The sequence below is a fragment of the Loxodonta africana genome, chromosome 23 (genome assembly GCF_030014295.1).
Source record: "Loxodonta africana isolate mLoxAfr1 chromosome 23, mLoxAfr1.hap2, whole genome shotgun sequence".
NCBI classification, from domain to species: Eukaryota; Metazoa; Chordata; class Mammalia; order Proboscidea; family Elephantidae; genus Loxodonta; species Loxodonta africana.
This window is the reverse complement of record NC_087364.1, coordinates 59,328,485-59,350,285: the sequence shown is the minus strand read 5'-3', so window position 1 is coordinate 59,350,285 and position 21,801 is coordinate 59,328,485. Positions and strand designations below refer to the sequence as shown.

General features: G+C 39.8%; 1 protein-coding gene across 11 annotated transcripts in view; it reads right to left on the bottom strand.

The window, feature by feature from the left end:
* ZBTB38 (zinc finger and BTB domain containing 38) overlaps nucleotides 1–21,801 on the bottom strand; it is a 146,154-nt gene that overhangs the window by 59,557 nt on the left and 64,796 nt on the right. For 5 of the 11 annotated variants that reach the window (XM_064275510.1, XM_064275511.1, XM_064275512.1 and 2 more), the window contains one exon: nucleotides 12,467–12,532. The exons of 1 other annotated variant lie outside the window; for it this stretch is intronic. The gene's annotated coding sequence lies outside the window, so the exon portion shown is untranslated. Of the gene's footprint in view, nucleotides 1–11,528; nucleotides 11,863–12,466; nucleotides 12,533–12,651; nucleotides 13,873–14,781; nucleotides 15,924–20,706; nucleotides 20,759–21,801 lie in introns of those variants that run through there. 5 more of the 11 variants (XM_064275513.1, XM_064275509.1, XM_064275514.1 and 2 more) reach the window with 5 other exon arrangements.

Here is a 21,801-nt window from a genome sequence, read left to right as displayed (position 1 = left end):
TGCCTACTGGGATCTTCCTTCCAAGATCCTTGAAAAAGTATTTACTGAGGGCCTGTCACAAACTTGCCTTGTGTCGCTTAAACCCAGTGCATTGAATGCACGGGTTTTTGTTCCCTTGTTTTGTCAAATCATCTATGTTCCCTGGGTCCTGCTACTATTGAACGTTGTTTAAACATTTTCTTTAGAAAAAATTCATCCCCAGGGTACAATTTAAAAGGATAAAAAGTCTGTTCTTTACTTGATTTAGCCTGGAATGCGGTGTTTGTAATTCTGCATCCCGATTCCTGACCGTGTTTTAAGAATGTGATTGTTTTTGATGAATAAGCAAGATTCCAATATTACATACAATGCCAGTAAAACATTTTATAATAATCAAGGCAAATATTGTTAATATTTTGTTGTCTCCTAGTCAAATTAAGGAAACCCTGGTGGTGTAGTGGTTAAGAGCTACGCCAGCTAACCAAAAGGCTAGCAGTTAGAATCGACCAGGTGCTCCCTGGAAACCCTATGAGGCAGTTCAACTCTGTCCTTTAGGGTCGCTTTAAGTTGGGATCGACTTGACAGCAACGAGTTTGGTTTTGTTTGTTTTAGTCAAAGAATCATGAGTTAAAAATAAAGGCAGGGTTTTGAAGGTTGGCTGTTTGGGCCACACGCATACACATTGTACTCTAGCAGTTCCCAACCTCCTCAACACCAGGCACCCTTTATTCTCTCTCCATAGGCCCGCCACATGTTTAGAAAGCTCCACTCCACTAAATTGCCTTTATTAAGTAATGATTCATCTTCCCACTTAAAAAAAAAAAAAAAACCCTGCCATGTTTTTGTGTATGTAACTGCCAATCCGAGCTTCTACAAAACCTGAGCAAACCTGTTATGAATAGTGAATTCCAACCTAAAGAAGCTTATGGTCTAATTGCCTGTTTATATGTTTCCAGTGAGGCTTTTGGAAACTGTGAAAATCATTCAAAGACTCCAAGAAAACTGAAGCACAGGGATTAGGAAGCGTGGGGAGGTGGCAGAGTAAGGCAATTTGGAATTTAGAGTCAGCCTGCCTAGGTTTATAGCCCACCTTTATCACTTAAAAGGCTACTCACCGTGTAACTTCAGGAAACTTAACCTCCCTAAGCCTTGGCTTCCTCATCTGGAAAATGGGGATAATTTTAATAATAGTGCCTACCTCATACGGTTTTTGAGAATTAAATGAGATAATACGTGTAGTATTTACAAGAGCACCTGCCAGAGTAAGTGTTCTGCAGGCGTAAGCTGTTGTGGCTGTTGTTAGCCCTAGAGGTCAGGTATTCTGAGCCCTAAGTAACTGCCATCTAAGGGGTGAGGATCGTAATAGCTGCGATCTATTTGTAAAGCAACCTTTACCCTAGAAACTTGCCATGGGTAACCTGCCCAGGGTCACCTGGTGAGTGACATAAAGGGGTTTAAGTCCAGGTCCGAATCTCCCGCCCACCTTGTTGTACTGCTAACGTGTTCCAGGTGGTACCTTGATCAGATGCTGTCAACAGCTTGTTAAGGTCAAATCGGCTCTGGCTTTCCTAAGAGGCTTAGCAAGTGAATGGCTCCTTACATCCACTTGGGGATTCATAAACAGTGGCATTTCTTTCTCATTAGAGCCAAATGTTTCTCCAGAAGTGAGATTTCCCCCAAATTATTATTAATAACTAAAATATCATGGCAACAGTTTCAAACACCACAGCCTAAAACTTACATAATCAGCCCGTCCTTCAAAAATTTCCACCCTTCCTCATAACCAGTCACAGATTCTCTCTCTTAATCGTGCTTCTGAGTGTGGGGAAGTATCTGGAAATTTCCAGAAACATTCCAACTTGTTAGAATTGTATTCTTTCCCATAAAAGTTTATTCTTTTCAAAACAACTAAAAGTAATACATTTTCTATATCTTTATAATACCCTTCATTTCTATGTATTTGCAAAAATCCTGAGACTTTCAAGATTCTCTCTTCTCTTGTCAGGAACAGGAGGAGGATATGAAATTTGTAGCTAATTGCCTCCATGAACAACTGCTTCCTTTGCTATGAGACTAGAAGAACTGGATGGTGCCTGGCTACCATTACCGAACATTTTGATCAAAGATTCCACAGGTGAATTCTGACCAAAAGGAGAAAAATGCAGAACAGAATTTCAAATTCTTATGGACTCTAGACTTCCTGGAGCCACAGAGGGTGAATAAACCCCTGAAACTACTGCCCTGAGATAATCTTTAAACCTTAATCCAAAAATATCCTCTGAAGTCATCTTAAAACTGAGCAATAGTTTAGCTCAGCTAGTAAAGAATTTCTGCCTTAAACGTTATGCTCTTTTAAGAACTATCTATACGGGATCAAACTAACAACAGCAACTATTAAGATTAGATAGGAACCTTAGGGGACAGTGAGTTTATGTTAATGGAGGAGGAACAACTCAGAAGACGGCAAGGATAGCCATACAACTCAAAGAATATAATCAGCGTCACTAAATTGTATATGTAGAAACCGTTGAGCTGGTGTATGTTTTGCTGTGTATATTCTCAACAACAACAATAAAATAAATAAAATTTAGGGGAAAAAAAAATCTCTCTTCTCTTAAATTTCTACCAGTTTTCTAGCATCTCTATAAGCATGGCTCCTGATCCTTTCCCAGTGGCTTTCTCTCGGAGGCTTTCTTCACCTCCGCCTCATATTGCTTAAACCCCCACACAATTTCTGTTACACTACAACTATGGGGCAGTTCTACTGTGTCCTATAGGGTCACTATGAGTCCGAATCAACTCAATCGCACACCACAACAAGAACTGCCCGACTGTGCTTTCTAACTAGGACCATTGGCAAATAAAGTACTTGCTTCCCCCTTCTCTTTCTTTTTAAGGTTTCAATATCATCGCAATATCATATGATAAGGCTAAAGTGTTGCCTGTTTTAAACTCACCTGCTTCCTTTGTTTTCTGTCATGGTTAGGAATCTATAACTCATTCTACCTCCAATACTTGCAGCACTCTGTTAATGTGATTTTTTTTTTTTAACTTTTTCCTTTGTTCCCTCACCCTGGGCTCTCATCAAATTCCATCACTTGACCTCCCCTCATTATGGCTACTTATCGATTTCCCTTCAAACATTTTTTAAAATTCGCCATCCAAATATTTTCTGTAATTTGCACCACACTCCTCAAAGGTCTCTTGTTATGATGTTGTGCTGACATCTACAAAAGCCCCCAAAGAAGCAATGTTTAGAATAGGGGTGTAAACTTCAGGTACCTACTAGAGCCAGGTAGACAAATGTGTGAAGCTGACTGTCCTAGGAGGTGTGAACTGCGGCCTATAGGAGACTTCATGTCCTACCTAAGTAGAGGGGCAAGGGGTGGGGGGGTCTACCCAGCCCCAAACGATTGTTGCCAGGTAGGAATGCCAGATCTGTAGAGTTTTCTAATGAAGCCAAAAATCTTGAAATTTTATATAAAAATCTATGAAATAGTAAAAACTTAAAATAAAGGAACTTGAATCTGATCAAGCCTCCAGACATAACTACCAATTTACAGGAAATCTGAGGCTGAGGAACATGTTAAAAAGCACCAAAGAATCCAACCATCCAATTTCTAATTGTGGGAAACCCTGTAGGTCAACTTACAGCAATAAGTCTACAGCAACAGCAACAGCAAGGATAAGAAAAAAGAGTGAGGGAAACCTATAGATTAAATGAAATTTAAGAGAATATCAATTGTACTTGTGGACCTTATTTAGAGTGAACAAGGAAGTTGTCTTTTTTTAAAAATAATTTCATTGGAAAAATCTGAGTGGGGACTATGATAATAGTCTCATATGTTGATGTGGTAACACACTGGTTATTTTTCTTTCTCAGTAGTGCACATTTAAAAATTCACACTTATTTATTTTCTTATCCATATTTTTATACCTTTTTATTTGGAAACGTTTCAAACTTATAAAAGAGTTGCAAGAACGGTACAAAGAACTCCTGTATATCCTCCACCCAGATCTACCTATCTGTCTATTTGTCTATTTCTGGCTAGCTATTTTCCTGAACCATTTGAGAGCTGAAGTTTTACTGCTAAATTCTTCAGCAGTTATTTCTCTTTCTAAGAGAAAAGGACATTCTCTTAGCATCCTTATCTTTTAGACAATCATACTGTAATATTTAGAGAAAAATGATATTAATATGATGTCCAAGATTTGATACATGCAGGGATTTTAATGAAACAAGATTGGCCAGCAGTTGAGAATTGCTGAACCTGGGCAATACCTACATGGGTTTGTTTTTTTTTTTTTAAACTAGTTTCTCTACTTCTACATATGTTTAAGATTTTCATAATAAATTTTTTTTTTTACATTAAGGAAAGATTTTTAAATTAATGTGATGAAATGCTTATACTAGGAGACTAAGCTAAAAAAAAAAAGAAGATACACAATTATCTATGAAACATTATCTCAACTATTAAAAAATTCACCATACATAGATAAAAGACTGAAAGGATACATGCCAGAATATTAACTTTACAGATTATTTCACTATATATTACTTTTATAACTATAAAAGAAGGTAATGCAATTTTAAAATTAGACAACAAAAACATTGCAACTGATTCAATTAGAAATATTTAGACTGGTTTAGAAAAGGGGTCATCAAACTAGAGCCCACAGGCCACAACTAACCTGCCACCTGTTTTTGTATGTCCCACAAGCTACCGAGCTTTTACAACTTTGAATGACTGAAAAAAAAATCAAGAGTATTTCATAACATGGAAAAATTACATGAAACTCAGATTTTAGCATCCATAAATGAAGTTTTATTGGACCACAGCCCCAGTCATTCATTTACAGATTTATGACAGTATATATAATTATTATACTTATGTTATTACTATACTTTGAATTTCATCAATAACGAATTTGTGAAAACTTATTTTTTCCCTTCTAAGTAACTAAAAATTTTATTTTTTTTTTAAGTAACTACATAATAGCCTCAATTTCGCCTCTTGACCCCCAAAGCCTAAAATACTTACTATCTGGCCTTTACAGAAGAAGTTTACCAACCTCTGGTTTAGAACTGGCCTTCCTACGTGACCTAAAAGCAGCCTGGTTTAGCACAAAGAGCACTGGACTAGGAATCAAGCATGGTTCCGCCATTTAACACTCCAGCTGAGCTTGAGAAGCCATAACTTCTCTGCGTCACGGTTCCTTCAATAATAGAATCAAGAGGATGTGAAGTCTGTGATTCCCGTAAGAGCTAAACAAGAAGTACAGGGATGACGGCAAGACTAAGTGGCTGGCGTGCCAGCCTGGCAGGGTTCCCCTGTAGACCGAGGGATTCAAACAATCAGAATGTGGAACAGGGATGGCTCAACAGGCATTCAGACCAGGGGCTGGGTAGGCTGGTAAGGAGGAAGAAAGAACAGGCTTTGGGGGCTCCAAAAGCAGAGTGGCAGGTCTGTGCTGGGCAACATGACTTTGGGAAAAAGAATTTCTAAAACTTGCAGCTTGAAGCAGGTGTTTTGCCTATACCTCCAGCCCGAGCTTTGTAGAAGACCCAAAACACTTGGTCACAGTATGTGTAAGATGTCTGCTCATTTAATTTAAAGTTTAATCCAGATCTAGTAGAGTGATGAGGGAGTGGAGAACCCTCTGGTGTCCTCGGCATGTAGAAAAGGAGTCTTGATGTGGAAACTTCGTCAGACTTTGGGATAAATCACCTTTAGTGACATCAATCTGTAGGCTCCTCATACTTGCCAAGGTGGGACAATTCAGCAACAAGGCCAACGATACGACTGAAGTCAGACAGAACATCATAGCACCCAGACCTACACAGCAGGCCTGTAGCCTGCATTTCGGGGTTCTCCTGAGCCTTGTTTCCTAGTTGTACCCCTCCCCAGTAATTCTCCCTTTTACCCTTGACTTCTAGGTGACCACCTTCTTCCTTCCTCCTTTTTTTCACTACTGAAAGTTCTCCTGTTCCTTTCCTCAGCTAAAGAAAGAAGAGAAAAGGGGGAAAAAATTACAGGGGCACTGCCCTTCTGGGACTTAACCACATTCTCAGCTGGTGGCTTTTGTTTTCTCCTCTCACTGGCTTGTAAGGCCCTCGGGGCAGGGACTTCACGTCATGCTCAGCCATGGGAAGGTGGGCAGGATTGTTCAGCCTTAATTAGAGCAAGGCCTCAACCAGGGCAGGAGATTTTAGCAGACAAAATGAAAAGGGATTTCAAAATATCCACTTGTACCAAGTTCTGCAGGGTAAGGAAGAGGTTGATTTTATTATTTACAGGAAACAAAGGATCCACATTGCTTTTCAAGAAGGCAGAAAAAATAATTACACTAGTAATTTCAAAACAAAATACTGAAAAACAAATTCCCTTTGCAGGCCAAAGCCTCTTGTAACATAGTGAGTGTAGACACACGTACCAGTCTTGAACCCTGAGCAGGGATAGTTGCAGAAGCAAGGGGAGAGATGCAAAAGGAGCTACAAGACCAAAAGAGCAATTTTCTGGTCAATGAGACATTTAGGCCACAGCAATGCTGTGCTGGATCACCTAACAAAGACAAGTGTTTCGGCCACCGGTCTTTGATTTACCTGCTGCCCAGAAAGCTTTCTGCAAAACAGCCAGCAGGGAGGGCCCCATTGTCAGCCTGGAAAGATAAAACAGCAAAAGCATCGAGGCTGCATCACAAATTCAAATTTTTGCATTCAAGGGCTTCTCAACTAACATCTGCTCATGAATGCAGAAGAGTGGCAGCCGTCATCGAGGTCACCTGGCAAGGCAGGCAGACCAGCTTGGAGCAGGGCAGCTAGACATACGGTGCTTATTAGGAGCCAAAACGTCTTGGGAAGGTGGCGAGACCCAATAGGGAGCTGTCCTTGCCATCAGCAGAGATGACCCCCAAACTGAAGGCTGGCCTTCAAGAAAGCCCGTTGCAGACGAGTATAGTGACTTTATAGGACAGAGTAGAACCGCCACAGGGTTTTCAAGGCTGTAATCTTTATGGAAGCAGACTGCCATATCTTTATCCCATGGAGCAGCTGGGGTTCGAACTGCCAACCTTTTGGTTGGCACCCAAGCACTTAACCACTGCACCACCAGGGCTCCTTTGCCTTCAAGGGACAGTATAAAAGGCCACTAAGAGCACGCCATTCATTTCTTTCTCCAACAGGGAAGACACACAATTGTGCCTGTCCATACATTGCTCTAGCCTTGGGTGGGAGCTTGGCCTGTTTCATAGGGATGGTGTCATATTCCATTCTAGATGCTCGACAAGTACTCACAGAAGTGAGCCAAGTTGAAGGCCCCTCCTCCACTGATGTGCAATACTCTCCTACAAAACACGAGCTTTTCTTCCTGCAAGGAAATGTTTCGGAGCCCCTCAAAATGTAGCAACGTGTAAGGAGGCAGTAGCATTGAGGGCCAGCCAGGCTGCCTCTAACTTGTGATAAGCAATGTCTGTCAACTTATGAATCTATTTTAGAAGGTGCTTTTTTTTTTCTGAAACATTCAGAAGGCTTCAAAGTTTCTAACTTGTAAAGCAAACCTATTCCTTTGTTCTCCGACCTTCGTCAGCAGGCTAACCTGAAAGGCATAAAAGAGTTTTGGTTCTTAAGAAGAAATTTCTTAGTACTATCTGCTTTAATAAAGCAAAACCATTCCAAGTAGCGAGGTCTTTAGAAAGCCACCAACAGGCAAAGACGTCTGCAGAGCAGAAGCCTTCAGTGAAAACCTGAACAAACTCTCACTCTGGTGAGAGGTATTAGAGGACGGAGACAATCCATGGTCAAGATGTGACACACCCTTCCTCCATTTGCCTTCGGAAAAAAATTAAAGTAAATGGCTATCTCAAAGTTTTACCAATGCGTTTAAATTCTGGAGTTTTAATGAAAAAGAAAGCAAGAGGTTTTCCAGAAATTTCCTTGCTCGGAGAGAATTTCTTCTGCGGATTTCTTGGGTTGGTGCTGAACCTGGGCCAGAATTTCAACAGCACCAAGGATGTACATCATGCCCAAAGTCTCATTGCACCTTCTCAGGCCATCTCATGGGATGACTGGGTCAAAGGCAGTGACCTTGCTGGCACCAAGTCATGGGGGTTTGACTAGCTAAGACCAGACAGGGGAGCCTGGCCAACCTGGTCAACTTCTCATTGCGGGGAAAGCTTGCCTAAATGAGGCTCAACCCACCAATTTGTCAGACCTGACCCTGAGATAGTAACAGTTAAATGAAAAAAAAGGAAAGTCTGCAGTTTTAGCACGAGCATTTCTCTGCCTGGTAAGATCTTCACCTGTCTGGACCCTTCTCATCATGCAGGGCTTCATGAGATGCCACCTCCTTGGGAAGGCTTGCCTTGACCAACCATTCCAAAGTGGTTCTACTACCCTCATCTCATTACTCTTATTTATTTGGTTTTATTTTTTTCGTAGCACTTGTCTTTTTTAGTTATTTGCTTATGTATTTATTTTGTACACCCCCCCCAACTAGACATGGGTCCATAAGAGGTAGGCCATGGTCTGTCTTGTTGATTACTATATTCCCAGACTCTGAAATAATGCCTGGCATCTAGTAGGTGCTCAATAAATGTGCTGAATGTTTGATTACCAATAAAGTTGTTAAGAAAAGCATTTCCCTTGGAAGGGAGCTGTTAGAACGAACCACATGGTACCAGGAAACCAAAGGTTTAGCATGATTTGGTACTAAAGACAAAGGTACTAGATCTTTTTTCTAGATTCTTCTCCCCACTTCAACCAAGGAAGAGTCTCTAAGTCATGGTTTGGCTATGAGTCCATGGGTTTATGAGGGATCCAAAGAAATGGTTGAGAAATGGTCAACATCACTTCAGTAACAAGAGATGCAATCTTGTTATTCCCACTGAGTTAAAGCTTGGAAAAACATTTCCTATTCTCCAAAGAATAAACATTTGAGAATTTTATACTGTAAATTATTCAGGCAGAAAACCACAAATTTGCCTATTTCACTTTGGTGAGAACAAAGCATCTGTTTGCATGCTCTTCCTGTCGCACCTGCTCTGGCCTGCCCGGTATAAACACCTTAGCTGAAAAGCATAAATGGGTTAAGCATAATCTTTTAAACGGTAAGAGGTGGTAAGTGCCATCCTCTACAGTTGGCAGGAAGCATTGCCAGCTAATTTAGGAAATCCAGTAATAATTGTAAATGGGTAAGTTTAAAGGGGTTTTGTGCCTTATAAACATTTCTGTGAAATATGATGGCAGAACATTAAGGCGAAACACAACAAAGTAATAAATAATAATTATTCTTCCATTCACTGTTCCGTTTATTAGAATGACAATGGTACAGTGTACTTTCCAACAGTCATGTGTGGTTTTCTAGCTCCTTGAACTGTGTTTAAAGTTCTTTTGGACAAGATCAAGAGCAATAGAAATGAAGAATGCCACAAAAAAATCATTAGGTACAAAAATCTACAACAAGATGACGCAACCATGCTGAGTTAAAAACAAAAGGATCGACATCTTACAAAGAACAAATACACTGTGGAATCTGTAAGGCATTCATTTTTATGATAAAACAATTCCATTGCATCCATATAATCTTGTAATTAAGATTCAAATGGCTTCAAAATGATTAATTTGTACTGGCCTATCAAAATAGAAGACATTGCAGTTGCAATCCTTCTGGATAGCAACAGTGTTTTAATTACAAATGCCTGGCTCATTATTTGCTCAAGAGCAAATGACAATTAGCTTGATCCTGCTGCAACTGTTAATGCTACTGGTACTAAAATAAAAAAAAAAAAAAAATTGTTTGTTTTTTTTTTTTAAATAAATAGGCAATACCAAATCAGGTTTCTGACATTTCCCTTCATTTTACGATCTTCTGATTGATGCATATTCAAAATGCACTTAGTCATTTTAAGTCACCAAGAAGGAGGAAAATGGCTCCCAAACAGCTCCAAAAAAAAAAAAAAAAAAGGTGTCGTAGGAAGCATATTTCACGGCAAGCCCAGAGAATGAAATCACTACGAGATGAATCATGTTCTAATATAATTGAGCCAGAAAGACACCAAGCAAAATATTAGAGTCAGCCTCCCAAAAGCAAACAAACAAAAAAAGCTAAACCAAAACAACAACAACAAGCAAACCTTTAGCCCACAAGAGATCCGATTTTACAGATAGTACTGCGGAACATTAGAGAAACTGCTAGAATAAAGCAACTCTGTACAAGATGGTTTCTGAATGTCAATGTTCTTCACATCGGGGCAAACCTCAGGGAGGTTTCAGGTTTGGCACCATCTTCCTCCTAACACACCTACAAAGACGTTTCCACAAAGGCTCAATGTGCACTTCTCAGTACGAATGGGTTTGGGTTGGGTCCTTCTCTACTATGAGCTCTGAGCTTACCAATGGAGGGATCAGGGAAAACAAGGGCATAAGCATTTCCTGGTTCTCAGAATTTCTAAAATACCTTTTGTTTCCGTGGCGCTGGTGAACTTGTGATAGTGAAACTGCACCTTTGTACACAAACCTTGGCTAGCATTTTGGAGCATATTACAAAGAAAACCTTAGTTTTGACAGTAACGAGTAAAAAGAAGGAAGGGAAAAGCTCTCATCGTGCAAGCTTTCTCTGTAAGTGTAGAAATATGGCTTAATTTTTAAGACTTAAAGCTCACATTTAAAAACATCTAAAACCAGTTCAGACTCTATATGAGAGGAAGAAGAACTGTAAAAACTTCATTAAACATTTGTTTCTTTTTTTAAGACCTTCTTTTGCATATCTGTTGTTGCATTTTTAAATAGGATTTGGTTACCAAGGAAACATGTTCTGGCCCAGTGTTAATTCGAAACTAAAATATATTTGAGAAGTTATGCTCAAAGGAAAGAGCCCATGAAATTATTTTGAAAAGTGCCGAAATTTGGTACCTATAGAACCCCAGCTGTTTGTTCTGAAATCAACCATTCTAAAGGCTCAGTGAGGCTGTTTCTTCTAAGAGGGTCATCTATATTTAATATTTCCCCCTTTAAAAATTGTAATTCCTCAGTCCTTCAAATAATAGATATACAAATAATGTATTCACTCTTGTATATCACCTAAAATTGATTTGGGAAGCATATGTCTTTATTTGAATCTTTAATACAACACGTTGAAAGACCGCTTTTTAAAATTTAAATATTTTTAATGTTTCTGGTGAAGCCTGTTTGCGCAGGTTGAAAGTAGCTCCAGATATCCATTTATTTTTAGTTTCAAGCTAAAATGAAGCCGAATCAACAGACTTTTCAAAAAATTCTTTTGTTGTCTAATGGCGCCACACCTATCATATGTATGAATTTTTTCAAGAAAAGAAAAATCTCACTTTTATAGCAGAGTCATTTGGTAAGTTTATAAAAGCTACACATTTATATAGTGTATCAGTAGGAGAGGCTATCCGATTTAATACCTTCCCCCCCAAAAGATTACAACTGTCTCATTTAATTTCTGTTTTAAAAGTGATATCTTAATCCATCTAATGTTTTTGCTGCACGGCTCCAAAAAAATCTATAAAACATGCAAATTTCAACCTACCTGTATGGATAACTCAATGCAGTGCTAGCATGACAAGACACTCAGCCATTTTTATGTAAAGCGATGGAGACCAAGTGATTTCTCCGTCTTCTTGCTCACAAGTTTTAGATGCAATTGTCACCAAAAAAATCATACGCAGAGCAGCTTGAATGTACTGTGATCACGAGAACTGAATTTATCAATAGGAAGACAAGATTGAAAAAAGAAGTTTCTCTCATCCAAGGTTTCTCTGAGGCTGCAACCAAGGAGGTGGTGTGTTGAATTTTTTTTTCCCTTCCTCCTCTGAGAGTTCAAAGCCCGGAACTGACCACTGCAAAGGCCACTGTCACATTTGCTGAAAATCAAAACCACGGATACCAGCACTGAAAACACAAATTTGAGAACCCGAGTGGTTTGCACGCCATGGAGTGCCTAGGAGTTAAAAATAGATTCCACCTTGCCTCCTACCTGCATAATAAATATGTAAGTTTCAAGTGTTTAATTTGATATTCACATTAATTAACAATACAACATACATTATTGAAAAGACAGCAAATGCAGGAAGAAAGGGGAGACACCATCTGGTAGCAGAGTTTTGTTGTTTTTAGGTTTGGTTTTGTTTTGGCTTCATTAAAAAAAAAAAAAGGTAAAATCCTATTCTGAATGTGATGAAAAGCAAACATCCAGAAGCAAATGAATCGGAACTGAAAGGTTATGTTGAAATATCTAAGGCTGTAATGAGGCAAAAACAAGCCTTCGCTACCAGATGACATGGCACACAGAGCATTTACATACTCACATCTGAAATACTAGGCAACGTGTAATGAATTCTATACACAGCAGGCTCGCACAGCCCAAGCACGCCTAATCCTGCCTGCCATCTTAGGCTCGCGGAAGCAGGGTACGCATTGCATGCAGCACACGAGCACTGGGGAAGGAGGAGGCAAGGGACAGCTCACCTTAAATGCAGTATCTGATTAATGTTGTAAGTGACATTGCATATCAGCCTCAGAGTCTTGGTTCAACTGGGTAGGAGGGAACAAAGAAAAATGTCATCAGCTGGTGATGCAAGATGAGCCCAATCACTAAACACTGTTTAGCAAACTCCAAATTCTGCCACCAGACAGTAGAAGGCATTTCATACACTTTAGCAGAGCTGCCGCACAATGATGGTGTCCTTCTGCTTCTGAGAATCAAACAATCCTTTGGCTAAGGAAGAAAATAAGCTGGGATGAACGCTGTCATATCCTCCTCTTGAAGAAAGCTTTCCATACAGTAGGTATCTGGTCCAGGATGCATTTTATAGACTGTTAATTTCATAGAATTGCTAACAGCAAAAACAACAAAAACTGTTAAGCTATTGCTAAGTAAAGAATAATTCTGAAGAAGGGTATAGAATGTCTAGGTTATTTTTCAAAATCCTAAACGGGGCTGGCGAGCTTGTAGAAGAATGCACCATCAGCTGTCTGTACCGATGCTATATAGCCTTCAACCACAAGCAGCGTGCATGCATCCTGCTAAATGTATCTGCAGAGCAGAACGGCAGATACTTCTCAGACAGAATTTTATTAAAATGTGGATGAATTTTATTAAACTTAAGAGCAGAATAAAATCAGTACAGAAAAATAAGTGGGTTCTGAGTTCCTTCTGGATGTATACCTGACTGTCATAAACGATAAAAGCTGTCCTTAAGATACTGACCTAAATAATGCTAAGACTTGCAGTAGCGACTGCACTCGCTGAGAGCATAGAAAATGCAAAAATGATTTTTCTCCCCCCTCCCCCTGCAAAAGCTAAATTTTAAAGCAACAAGCCATGAACAGGAACACTAAAAGGCTATAGATAGAACATACTGGAAGAGAAGAAATCTATGTTGTGCTGAGAGGCAATGTTTCTTTGTTTTACTTTGAGGCTTATCTTAGCCATGCTTGCATGATGACATTGACATCATGGAGGTCAGGGCTAACACTGGGGTGCTATCCATTTTACGAGAGAAATGTTTTCTGAAAATTAAATCCCATCTACTCAAACACCAAATTTCATGTCCTCTTCCACCCTGCCTCCTTACCCCCACTGCTTAAGATTGATGGGATCTGGTCTGGCTGTATGTAACAGCCTTCTGTAACGACTCCAATACATAATGGTAAGGAATTAATTTTTTAAATAAAAACCTTCAAGAATTCTTATGCACTCCCTTTTCGTGCCTTCCTATCAATGCACACGCCTGCACACACACACACACACACACACAAATGCATACTCACATACACACAATTGAAGTTCAAATTGCAATGAAATGTTTAACATGTGGAACAAAAAATCTGGAGAGAACAGAGCTGCTTATTCAGGATTTTTGAAGAAATGCCTAATAAGCAAATACTGTTTTGCTACAAAACCAGTGTCATCATGTCCCCAAAGAGAGAAAAACAGCATAGCTTGCTAGAAAAATTTTCTACAGACTCTGCCGGCAGGTAAGAAAAACAAAAAAGCATTTACTGTGCTGTATAAAACAAGAAGCCTTTTATTTTTAAGGAAATAAGACAGATTCCTTTCCACTCATATTTCTCTAGCTACAAAGAAACCAAACCCACCCCCACCCTCAGATCCTGGACATAAGCCAACATTTTTATAAAATGCTATGATACTGATTTTGAACATATAATATTTACATTTTTGTCTTCTCTCTTCAAAAGTCTTTAATTGCCTATTGCATCACTGAATATGCTAATGTTAATTAATTTTAACACAAGTGCAAACACGAATTAGTATTTTCTGGGGTTGCTGGTTTTCCGGCGCCTCTATCTTTTAAAAGGGCTGGCTAAAAATAATCAGGTTAGCAAAACATTCACATTCCCCAGAAATTATTTAAGGGAGAACATGTATTCAAACGTCTTCACGTTACGTACTAGACTTCACAACTGGATCTTTGTTCCTAGCTCTCATTCTACCTCTTTCCCCAGAAGACAAGTGATTTTTTAGCTTCATGTGTGGAAAGTACCTGGCACGCCTCTATTCCATACACTTTAAAGTCCCTGAGTCGGTTGTCCAGATGATCGGTCATACCTGAACCACGCCGAGTCCTCTTCTCTTTGGAGCCCACCTCTCCCCTACAAGTACTCCAGAAATAAACATGGCTCTAACAAAAACAGTCGCTCCTAACATCAATGGTGGAACCATCTTCCCCACCCCCACAACGCTGCTCCAGGAGCTCTGGTTAGCATTGACAGAGACGGAAAATTAGAATGGAGTGTCCTTAGGTCAATTCCTCCTTTACCTTGGGGGTTGAGAATCAGAGATACTATCATGCTGAGTTATAGGTATCAACTTCATATATGGTCATCTGTAAAGCCAGGTCCTCGGACTGAGCAGGCTGAAGGAAACACGTGGGCATTTGATGCTCTGTGTCTGCTGTGATATTCTCCATTAATGATATTTGAAAGCAAGCCAGAAATTAACATTAAAATACTCAGAAATTATTATGGGATCAATTCTGACCACACAGAACAAAGCAGCTTCCTCCTCTGTCTGAGATCATAAATGACAGTGACGGCGACAGTAATCCCTATAAGGCCCCCAAGAGATGAGTGACTAGTGTTACATCCTTTTTGCAGGGACAGGGTGGTGAGTGTGGTCAGATCCCCTACCAGTGCTTGTAATGCCAGGATGGATGCCCAGTTCACCAGGTCAAGTGGTTTTCACACCTCCCTGTGGGGTTCTCTGTCCACCCTCCGTCAAGCTAGCCTAAGAGCCGCACGCTGGTTTGTTTCGGGGCGTTCCAAAACACTTATTGAGCAAACGTGGCACATTGACCAAACCTGCTTGTGTTCAACAAATGTGAACTGTAGTTGAAAGTATTCAGACGGATGAGCTTGTTTAGGCAGACATTCTCAACTCGTAAATCCTGTTCCGTACTTTTTTAAAAAAACCATGCTCACGCCTGAATTACTTAAGCTTTGCCATGATTATAAGTAGCAAGGGTATGCATTTATCTATGACTTTTTTTTTAAAAAACTGTGTGCTCCCCATCAACCTCCTCAGGGCATATTAGCAAACATTAATTTAAAAGACAAATCCCTTTTGAAAATTCCAACCTGTTTCTGCCACTTAGACAAGTCCAGCACGGGGAACCCAAAATAATCTGGCCAGAGTAGGCTGCAGGAGGACAGAGCCTGCAGTGAGGGGCACTTCTTTCACTGTGATTAGTGTTCTGACTTGCTCACAGTCTCCTTAGATGTTCTGCAGTGGGAGCTTTTCTATCCCCCCCAGTCCTGTGGGTTAAAGTTATGCAAAGTACGTAATTCAAGTATGAACAAAGTTTGACTCTCTATGTTTTAAAAAATGTAAAGTCAGAGCACTGAGTTCCAGAAGAATCCGTGCTTTATAAACATTTGGATCAGTTTGTGCGTTTGTTCAGTGTTTACCCCATTTGCTGTTTTTTTTTTTTTTTTAAAACAGTGGTTTCCTTTCACACCAATATAGATAGTCAACATTTGTGGGTAAATTTATTATCAGGTTAGACTAGTCTATGCAACATTAAAAAAAAAGCAGATGTTTACCAAATATAAAATGTATATTTATTCTTAGAATTCTGAAAGTTTAAAAATTTTTGAAAGGTTGGTAGTATATAGTATATATAGCATATTCAGTCATGAAAACAACAGGGTGGCTTAATTTATCAATGATAAAAATACCTTTGGATGATATTTTAGCCACAATTTCGGTAAAGTCCAAAGCTACTTTGAATGTCTATATCTTGCCTAGAAATCTGGGCAAGAACTTCTGCTTTCTACCTTGATCAGAACTAAATGTCTGTAAGAAACTCATTGCCATTGAGTCAATTCCAACTCATAGCGACCCCACAGGACAGAGTAGAACCGCCCCATGGAGTTTCCAACGAGCAGCTGGTAGATTCGAACTGCCGACCTTTTTGGTTAGCAGCCGAACTCTTAACCACTGCACCACCAGCGCTCCAAAAGTCTATAATAGGCACCATTTATTGAGCAGCTACTACATACTCAATGTTTTAGCTATATTATATGATTTAATTCTAACCCAATAATCCCGCAAAGTGGGTATTAACTGCCATCAATTTTCAGTTGAGGAACTAATAGAGCATACTAGTCACACCATTAGGAGTCCCTGGGTGGTACAAACAATTAACAAGTTTGGCTGCAAACTGAAAGGTTGGAGGTTCAAGTCCACTCAGAGACACCTTGAAAGAAAGGCCTGGCGATCTACTTCTGAAAAATCAGCCATGGAGCAGTCCTACTCTGGTACACAGGGGGCCACCATGAGTTGGAATTGACTTGACAGTACCCAGTTAGTCACACAGTTAACTGGTAAATAGCAGAGCCAGGATTCAAACCTAAGTTCAACTGATTCCAAAGTCTGGGTCTTTCCTTCAACCTTAAAAGGATAAAACCACCTACATCCCCACTCCAACTCTCGTGTCAGGAGTCTTCTTACTGTGCAGACACCTGGCAGAGGGGAAACCTGCTCCCTGGAGCCCAACTCCCCCTGTTTATTCAGTCTCTACTCCCCAAGTCCCAAAACTGTGGGCACCTAGGATACCACCAACCGGAGAGAGGCTGGGGGCCAGGAGGTGAAAAAGACAAGACAAAGGAGGAGGAATTAAGTAGACCATACTGGGAAGTTAAGGTAGAAAGTAGAGTAGTAAATTTTGGTGGGAGATTTGTTTCTAATTTAGAAATGTTTTATAAGGCAAAATAAATTGAAAAAAAAAACCTTAAATTTACATCTGAGCAAACTCCTTATAGGTAACAATTAGCATTTCACGTTACAGATGAGGAAACTGAGGCTGGGGTGGTCTGATGATTTGTGCAAGGTCACACACTTAATAAGTGAGTTTATCCACTCACTGTATTAAAAATTACAGCTGGTTTCCTTTATACCTAATATATGATCAATATTTGTGAGTAAATTTGTTATCAAGTTGTTAAACTATTCTAAATTGTCAGTGAAAGAAACATCAGTGTAACAATCAAGACAGACCTGGTTTCAACTCATATTTTGACCACTTAATGTAAGTAAGCATTATGGGCTTCTTCCTCAATATAAGAAATCCTGGAGGCATAGTGGTTAAGAGCTATGGCTGCTAACCCAAAGGTCAGCAGTTTGAATCCACCAACCACTTCTTGGAAACTCTATGGGGCAGTTCCACTCTGTCCTATAGGGTTGCTATGAGTCGGAATTGACTCGATGGCATTGGGTTTTGGTTTTTTTGATCTCTTTAATATATTTTAAAGGTGAATTTTTTTTAAATCTAACTTTCAGATATTTTCCTCAACCGAGTTTACTGTTTTAAATGCATCATCTTAATGAATGACTTTATATTAACATCTATATGTTTTACCCCTAAGGTCGCTTCCGGGAGCCCTGGTGGTGCAGTGGTTAAGTGCTCAGCTGCTAACTGAAAGGTCAGCAGTTGGAACCTACAAGCTGCTCTGTGGGATGAAGATGTGGCAGTCTGCTTCCCTAAAGATCACAGCCTAGAAAACCCTATGGGGTAGTTCTACTCTGTCCTATAGGGTGTCTATGAGTTGCAATCAACTCAATGGCAATGGGTTTGGTTTTTTTTGGAAGGTCCCTTCCAGGACCCCAGGTGTGCCAATAGTTAAGTACTTGGCTGCCGACTAAAAGGTTGGTGGTTCAAATACACTAGCTGCTCCGTGGCAGAAAAGACCTGGCAATCTGCTCCCATAAAGATTAGAGCCTAGTAAACCCTATGGAGCAGTTTTAGTCTGTCATACAGGGTTACCATGAGTAGCAATAGATTCGACAGCACACGATAACAAGGTCCCACCTACCTCTGGAAGTTTGTGATTCTAAAAATCTACCCCAGCTTGCCTTCTTGGTCAGTTAAGGCTTCTTCAGAGCAGAATTGGGGGGCCATCTAGACAAAGGCTTAACTGCTTTCCATCAAAGGGGGTTGGTAAGAAATTGCAGATACCCTTTGTAACACTTTCATGTTTTTATGTAGCTACTGATTACCATATTTCATCAATTTGAAGATTTTCTTTTTCAAATTTCAGCACATCTGAGACTTGGATGCCTGTTACAGTCTTGCCATTTTAACTGGCGACATTTTTTTCTTTTCATAAAATAATGGTGTTCTTGAAATTAATGGCATCTTGCAAAACTTGGAAGCAGCCAAGATGTTCTTCAATAAGTGAATGACCAACAAACTGTGGTACATCCACACAATGGAGTATTATTCAGTGACAAGAAATGAGCTATCAAATACTGCTCCGTGAAAGAAGCCAGTCAAAAAAGTTATATACTGTATAATTCCAGCTATATGACATTTTGGAAAGTGCAAAACTATAGAGACAAGAACAGATCAGTGGTTGCCAGGGGTTCGGGAGAGGAAGGCTGAATAGGTGGGACCCAGGGTGTTTTTAGGACAGTGAAATTATTCCTGTAAGACACCATAATGGTAGATACATATCAAGCATTTGTCAAAACCTATAAAATTGTACAACACAAAGAGTGAACCCTGATGGGAACATAGAGTTTCCAAGGAACTATAGATGTTAGTTAATAACAACGTATCAATATTGGTTCATCAATTGTAACAAATGTCCCACAGAAATACAAGATGTAGGAGAAACAGTGCAGGAGGAAGGGGGTAAATGGAAACTCTCTGTATTTCTCCACAATTCTTCTGCAAACCTAAAAGTGTTCTAAAAAAGTATTTTAAAAACCAACCAAAATTAATAGTATCATGAATTTGATGAAATATAAAAACAGCATGATGTTTCTAAAGAGATATGAACACATGACGTACTTTCTTTATAGTCAAGTCTGCTCTGATCTAAAATCCACCTGTTCCCTTGGAAGAGGTGGACAAAGAGCTTTGTCTTTTTTGCGTCTTGAGGGGAGTCCCATTTGTGTATGGAACTAGAAGAAAGAACCGTGGAGGAGGAGCAAAAAGACTCTGGTGCTACTGAACAGCTGTGTAATCTCTGCCTGGTCACTTCCTTGGTCCAGGTCTCCTCGTATATAAAGAGATGGGTTGGATTAATTAGGTCATCTCATCGTGAGTTGGAATTGACTTGATGGCAACTGGTTGGTTGGTTGGTGTGGTGCAGTGAGTTACTTAATATGGACCTTCTAGCCATAGTCTTTATGACTCTCACACAGTGACTGGGTGGGACCATGCAAATAAGGTATATGGAAGCCTAGTAAGGCATGGTGATTGGTGCTGTGTGTTAGATTGGCTAGGTCATGAGTCTCAGTATGGTGTGGTTATCGTCCATTTTGTGATCTGTTGTAGTTATCCTAATTATCCTCCATTTTATGTACTGTAATTCCTAACCTCTGTGTGTTAATGAGGCAGAACTACCGTGGGGTGGCTCTTGAGTCACGGCCTTGCAGGAGGGCATGACTCAGGTCCCACTCTTACTCAGGTCATGCCCTTCCCTAGGGTGAGCTCTATATCTAATGTATATATTCACATGCTCTGACGGGGCTCTTTCTTTCTCCATCTGGATCCTGTATCTGGTTCGCCACTGTCTGACCTCTGGTTCTTAGGACTTGAGCCAGTGGCCTGCTGTCTGACTTGCCAATTCTGGGATTCGCCAGCTTCTGCAGCCCCATGAGCCAGCAGCCTATTGTCTGACCTGATCTGCCAGCTTCTGCAGCCTTGTGAGCCAGCAGCCTGTTGTCTGGCCTGCTGATTTGGGTTTGTCAGCCTATCTGTGACCCACGGATTTGGGACTTGCCAACCTCCATAGCCGCATGAGCCATCTCCTTGATATGGTTCATGAGTTCTGTGAGACATTGAAGCGAATTACAGAACCCAAAGGCAGGAGGGAGAGTACCAAGGAGAGGGGGAGTAGCTGATGCTAGAGATGACAGAGTGTTAGAGCAGTTTGGAAAGGTGGGCATTTGGGAGATCTTCAACCTCCGCCTCCTAGGAACCTGCTTTGTGCTTGTCTTTATAAAAGAAAGTATTCACTCAGTTGGCTGGAAGGTCCCTTCCAGATTCTAGATCACACAAACCTATAATTTGGGGGCAAGAATTTAGCTCATGGTCTCCATAATCTAGGTCATTTTACAAGAGTAGAGGTTATTTTTAATAACTTAAACATTCATATAACAAAGCTTTACTGTTACAATTTTAGAAAATAAAGAACAACTCAAAGAAGAAAATACGAGTAATTTACAGTCATCTCACCTGCAGCCAAGCAATGCTAACATGTTGGTGGGTCTTGCTTTCAGTTACTTTTCTATGGATATACAGAACAGACATATATCATACATATGTACATATATACACACATTATTGTTGTACAAATATAGGATAATACTGTAAATGAGTTTTGTGATTTACATTTTTCATTTAGAAACATACTGTGAACACTGTCCCATGTCACTAAATCTCCTTCTATTGTTTTCCTAGTTTGAACTCCAGGAAAGAAGGAGTCTAGTCTATGAGATGAACCTAAAATTGGCCCCAAAGGCCTGGAGAGTATTTCACATTCTATTTATCATGTTTTAAATCTCATCTCCTTCTGTGAGAACCGATGTTACTTTCCGTTTCTGCTATCGTAAACAACGCAATGATCATGGCCTTAGAAATAAATCTTCACGCACAGCCTTGATATTTTTCTTCAAAAATTTTTAACTTAATTTTTAATTACAGAAGTGTTTCATAATTTCTCTTTCTAAAAAAAAAAAAATTAACATACAGATGAGGCCGAAGTCCTTTCTGACAGGACATCTTTGTTCCTTCCTAATGCGTTTTCCATATGCAGAAAATGGTTTTTTATGTGTGTGCATTTACATAAATGGTGTTGTATTATATACAGTGTTCTACGATCACTGAGCAATAAATTCCTACAAGTAGATTGTTAAGACAAAAAATACATATATATTTTAAAATTTAGACGTACAAATTGCTATCCAGAAAGACTGTACAAATTTACCCTCTGCCAGTGGTGAGAAAGCCTATGTCCCTACTGTCTTGCTAATGCAAGAATTATAATTTAATTTATATTTCCTGATTTAATGGGTAAGAATGCTTCTTATAGTAGCTTAAAATGTGCAGTTTTTTTTTTTTTTTTTAGGGGGTTTAAATTATTTTTTACCTGCTTATCGGCCATGTTGTGTTTATTTTGTGATTGAGACCAGTGACTATTAACTCCGTTTTATAGATGAGGAGAATGAATCAAGAAGTCAAAGGACTTGCCCAGTGTTATGCCAAGAGCTTGACTCCAACTCTCCCCCCTCTTGGTGTATGTAGCCAGCCGACTGTCTCCCTTCATTGGCA